This window comes from Pectinophora gossypiella, chromosome 21, assembly GCF_024362695.1.
Source record: "Pectinophora gossypiella chromosome 21, ilPecGoss1.1, whole genome shotgun sequence".
In the NCBI taxonomy this organism is placed as follows: Eukaryota; Metazoa; Arthropoda; class Insecta; order Lepidoptera; family Gelechiidae; genus Pectinophora; species Pectinophora gossypiella.
This window is the reverse complement of record NC_065424.1, coordinates 8,452,679-8,459,112: the sequence shown is the minus strand read 5'-3', so window position 1 is coordinate 8,459,112 and position 6,434 is coordinate 8,452,679.

Below are 6,434 nucleotides of genomic sequence, written 5' to 3'. Positions count from 1 at the left end.
TTCATAGTCCCTGCTTACCCCGGTGGAGACAGCTGTGAGTTTATGAATGTATGACGCGGCTCTTTCCTCTTCAATATACTGACATGACTTGCTCATAACTTTCACGACATAAATCCACGTTATGATCAGTTTGACGTGTTTGTTGAAAGTTGCAACATATTGGTAAGCAGTTGATATTAGTTGAAGCGTAGTCTGTCGGCTTTGTTGAATGAAGTTCAACTTACCGAAGATGAAGCGAGCGAGTAAGTACAGTTTATAGTTGTGTGATGGGAAACTTGTGTAAATGAATATAATATAGACTTCGAACAACGATGAGGGACTTTCTAAAAAAAAAAAATCTTGATATAGTATACATAAACGGCCTATGTACGTCCCACTGCTGGGCACAGGCCTCCCCTCATACAACCGGAGGGGGTATGGAGCATACTCCGCCACGCTGCTCCACTACGGGTTGGTAGAGGTGTTTTTACGGCTAATAGCCGGGACCAACAGCTTAACGTGCCCTCCGAAGCACAGAATCATACTTTTTCGGACAATCGGGTGATTCAAGCCTGAAAATTCCTTACCAAACAAAGGACAGTCTCACAAAGTGATTTCGACAATGTCCCCATCGGAAATCGAACCCGGACTTCCAGATCGTGAGCCTAACGCTCTAACCACTAGACCACGGAGGCTGTCATAGTATATTTGATATAGTTGATATAGTATATTTGATTTGATTTGACTTTCCAGAAACTTCACAAAAAGAACATAGATGGCACTGTAAAGATTTTCCTTCGTTCAGAAATCAGAAATCATTTATTCGCTTAGGATAGGTAGGTACAGAGCGTTTTAGTTTGAGGACGGAAGTTCACGAACGGCTGCCTCGATCGTGCACTAGGATGCTATTGGTAGCTCCCACCCACCGAACTGACTACTACGGCCAGTCTTTTACTGTGCAAGCTGTGCGTTTATGGAACTCCTTACCTGCTTCCATCAGAGTCGCTAACTCTCTTCAAAGCTTGAAAAACCAGTTGCGAGCTCATTTTCAATCCTTATGTGGATATTCTTAGGATATTACTATTATGTATGATGTATTTTATTTATTTCAATACCTGTCTTGTATGTGTGTGTATAGTCTATTATTTATTATTATAGTTTTCTTTAGATTATGGTTAGGTATATTTTTAGTATATATGGATTATATTACATTGAGTATTTATTAATATATGTACGTGTAGTATAGAATATTTATTATATTAACTTTAGTTTTACTTTTAGGTATTTATTTATTTATTTTTTTGTTGCACCATCCCGCATCCAAGTTGTAAATGTTTGTCTCCTTTTGTTGGTTGCCTGGAAGAAATTGCTCTAGAGCAATAAGGCCGCCCAAATTGTACTGTATTCCTGTGTTATGTCTGTTTGTTGAAATTTTAGTTCTGTGCAATAAAGTATATTTGATTTGATTTGATTTGATTGAGTCTCAATATGGTATAAAGCAGTGTTACAGCATCTCTATCCAGCTAATTATTATTAGCATGCAAATGTCGAAAATTCAAAAATTCTCTAATACTGTAAAAACTAGTAGTAATTAGCCATTCGCGTAATTTAAAAGTCATAACTTTAGTGGGTCCGTTTTTAAATTTATCAGGTATCTTATTGGTTAACGACGGTCCAAAAGGACCTGAAACAATTAGACCTGGACGCCGAACTGGCCCAAAACCGACCAACCTATAGAAATAGGATAAGGAGAGCCGACCCTGTATAAGCGGGACAAGGCCTAGGAAGAAGAAGAAGAAGGTATCTTATTGTATACTTTTATGCACATGTTATGAGGACTTTCTAAATAAAGTGTAGTTTTTGGACAGTACGTTTAACCTTCTAATTTCAAGGATAACAGATATGTACAACTTTTATCTTAGTTTTATGGTATAAATGATGATCCTTTTTATAAGGGGTCCGAGGATAAAACTAAAAAAACATAATATGATGTAGATTAGCATGCAAACTACCAACGAAAATTGGTTTGAACCAGATCTAGTAAGTAGTATTTTTTAATACATCATAAATCGTAAACCGTAATTTACTTTTCATTCAATCAACTCAAGTATAGGAACGAAAAAAACTTTTATATTATGTTACTTGCTGTTACGGAACACTTCATGGGCGAGTCCGACTCGCACTTGGCCGCTTTTATTACACCCAGGTATAAATAACGAGAAGTAATATAGGTAGCAACATAATTCTATAATACTTGGATGTGATCCAAATATCAAGCAACAATTATTTTTATGTACCTATACTTAATAATAATAATAATAGTACACATTGTCCCAATTGTTATATCCTCAACTGTAGTCATCCCCAAAAACCTAAATAGCAGCCTAAAAACCCTTGATATACCATCCTATCTAATTAAAAAAGCTAAAATATTAAATACCCGTGTGGGGTTTTATTGTACCAATATTGTTTTTTTTTTAAATAATCATTTTACTTACTTACGCACTCAGCGCTCCCCATTTGTCCGAACAAGTAGTTAATGCGGCAAACCTACACTAATACCTCAAGCTATTGACAGGTTTCTGAACTTATTTTAGCCAATTTCTAAACCATGCAGCATGGAACATTTCAGTTTGTCTTAAAATTTTCAATAGGATTACGAAAACGGTATATGTATAAAGCGAAGGTTGATGGTAGGGCTGGCAGAGGAAGACCTAGAAGAATGTACATTGACCAAATTGGAGATGTCCTTCGAAAAGCTTCAGTATAATCAACTCTGAACCGGCGTGCGTGTATGAAACGATTGATGAATGTGGAGGAAACAAGAGATATACGTCAGGATCGAAGTAAATGGAATTCCATAGTTTCTGCTTACCCCGGTGAGAAATAGGCGTAAGTTTATGTACGTATTATGTTAGTTTTGTATGTAGTTACGTTATTTCGATTATTTTAAAGCACTGCTTTAAACCCCCGACTGTAACTTTCCATAAATCTTCACAACTCCAACAATACTCCTCAACAATAAACTTTACACGCTATCTGTCCTTGTCGTTTGCCGTACGTGCGAGTGAGACAGCATCACCGGCACGCTAGACGTATAGTGCCGCCTAAGCCGACAATCCGACAAACATCAACCGCTAGACTTGGCGGCATAGTTTAGCATAATCGCTACAAAGTCTCAGATGAGATAAAGTAGTTTGTATGAAGTTATTGCAGTTTCAGTTAAAAGTTTTGTATTAACATAACATAACATAAACAGCCTATATACGTCCCACTGCTGGGCACAGGCCTCCCCTCAATCAACCGGAGGGGGTATGGAGCATACTCCACCACATAACATACATACATAAATTTTAAAAGTATTAAGAATGTTTATATCATAAATGACTTACATAAACAGCCTATACATATATACGAGCATACTCGTATTCCACCACGCTGCTTCACTGCGCCTACGGGTTGGTGGAGGTTTTTTTACGGCTAATAGCCGGGACTAACGGCTATGCAGATGGCTGAAGCACAGAATCATATTACTTTTTTTAAGCCTGAAAAGTAACAAAGGACAGTCTCGCAAAGTGATTTCGACAATGTTCCCAGTCAGAATCGAATCCGGGGCAGATCAAATCAAATCAAATATACTTTATTGAAATAAACAAAGAAACGTTTATTATAAAGAGACAACACAGTAACAAATATAAAACAAATAACAAATGTATAATATAAAACACGGAGTAACACATAACTTACAATCAAAACACATAATAAAAAAAAAACAACATACACGAGAAATACAAATAATTGAATGTATGGACTGGTCAACGATGGTGGTGGTGTCCTTTATAAAAGGGCGTCACTCAGCATAGGCCGAGGCGCGAGCCACGACGGTGGTATTCTGTGGACCCTGCTGAGTGAGGCACGGAAGCCGCACACAACATACAAAACAAATTTACACAAATGGATGATAGATGAGCAGATCGTGAGTCTAACGCTTATTTACATACATACATACATAAACTCACGCCTATTTCCCACCGGGGTAAGCAGAGACTATAGAATTCCATTTGCTTCGATCCTGACACACTTCTCTTGCTTCCTCCACATTCACCAATCGCTTCATACACGCACGCCGGTTCAGAGTAGATCGTATTGAACCTTTTCTAAGGACATCTCCAATTTGGTCATCGTAAGTCCTTCTCGGTCTTCCTCTGCCAGCCCTACCATCAACTTTCGCTTTATTACCGCTTTTGCAATCCTATTAACGCTTATTTACAATATAAAAATGACTTAATAACTTTTTTTATTACGATATTCAATCGTGTCGGTTGTATTAATACACCTTTTACCAACTTCATCAACCCTGGTGTCAGGGTTATTATTGAGCCGTCAAAGGCCCCTGACATGACTCATGTAACGACTATCAGTAAGTAGTAACCGGGATCAACGGCTTAACGCCTTCCGGAGCAAGCATCATCTTACTTTTCGACAATCGGGTGATCAGGTGAACTAGGACTCAAAATGTGATATACCTCCGCCGGGATTCGAACCCGGGACTTCGGAATGGGACACCGTTATTACAATGATATTACGCTTCTTTTTAACTTGTATTTTTTTATCAATAAATGGTGTCTATGTCTATATCATAAACTCACGCCCTTGTAACCCCAATAGGGTGGGCACTGGGATGTTCCTTATTTTTCAGTTTTAATTTTATTTTTTAAACGCATCTCAGTACTTTCCGGTTGATTCAGGGGAGGCCTATGCCCAGAAATGGGACGTATATAGGCTGTTTATGTTTATATTATCTCAGTACTTTCATAACATGTCGCCCCCTGTCGCGTTGCGTCACCACTCGTGTCTGTCGACCCCGATAGGGATAACAGGCGTGAGTAATGTCTGTGTTCGCAAACCGTAAAAGTTCTAGATAATGGTTATATCTAGTCATTGCAGTGTTATAAAACTGCAGAGATTTATTCTCGCCGACAATGCTCTTTGGTCAACAATCTCTCTGGTCTTTGTATGAGAACATTTTGCTCTAAGGTCAGCTTTGAGCCATAACATGCTGGCTTCAACCGCTTAAAGCAGTATAATAGCTTTATAACAGACGTAGAAAGAATTATATTCCTTTTAGGGTTCCGTTAATTTCCGTCCCAAGACGAAACACTATTAAATATGTACAATAAGGAACGGCTTCCGTGGTCCAGTGGTCCTGGGTTCGAATCCCGGTGGGGACATATCACAAAAATCACTCTGTCATCCCTAGTTTGGTTAGGTACAGGCTGATCACCTGATTGTCCGAAAGTAAGACGATCCGTGCTTCGGAAGGCATGTTAAGCCGTTGGTCCCGGTTACTACATTCTGATGTAAGTACGCAGTCATGTCAGGCGCCTTTGGCGGCTCAATAGTAACCCTGACACCAGGGTTGATAAGGTTGGTAATCCACTTTACAGCCCACGCGATAGAAGAAGATAAGGAATTCCATAGTGTCTATTTACCCCGGTCAGAAATTAACCGAACAGAAATTTTACTTGGTTACTAGGCGAGGACCAGCATATAGTGTCCAAACCAAACTAGGAATCTCAGAGCGACTAGTGATTTGCCTATTGTGCTTATTTTATTCGTCTGTATAAGTTCTGTGTTTATGTTTATGTGCGTTAAGAATTATTGATTGATTTGTCCCCACCGAGTTTTGGAGTCGAACCCAGTGTTCAACCCGAACATGTATCCGAATTCCAAATATGATATAATCTGTGGTAGGGATAAAAAAAAGAAATAAAACGACTTCCTGTTTAACCATGTAACTATAATGGTGGTTTTATTTTACTTCCACAAAATTAATTAATTAAAATCAGTGAAGTTCATTTCAAAACTTATCTTTGTGCTAAACAAAAGAATTGGTCCTTCGAGCAAAAGAACTAGTCCTTCGAGTGGAATATAAGTCCTTTTTATCCACTAAATTACCGGCGGAATATACGTGAGTCTGCACAAATAGTAAGCTGCGTCTATATACGATCCCCTCGTTCTTTGCGACCGTATTTGCGTCATTACGAAGAATCTGCGAGTGGGAGGCTGCATTTGGGCACAAAAGTACCGACCGGTGTGGAGAAGACCTTCCCTGTGGCGAGTTCCTGAAGGGGATTAAAATTTATTGTGAAAATTGCTGTTGTTGAAACCGTCGCAAATTACCGGCGTGTTAGCGCGACGGCATATTACTCACCAAGTTATCCTCATATCTACAGTTTGAAGAATTTTCAACGTGTATTTCATCATTTTATGCATCATACGGTGTCTATATTTTCGACCCGTGATCAATATTGCAGATTGCAAAAATTTCGCAACCATTTTTTGCGGCCATATTTGGGTGTATTTTGCCTTTTTATTTTATGTCGTATAACGAGTACCAACCAAGCAGCGGCGAAGAACGTGTCAAGTTGTCATCACTGCGTTGAAACGGAAGA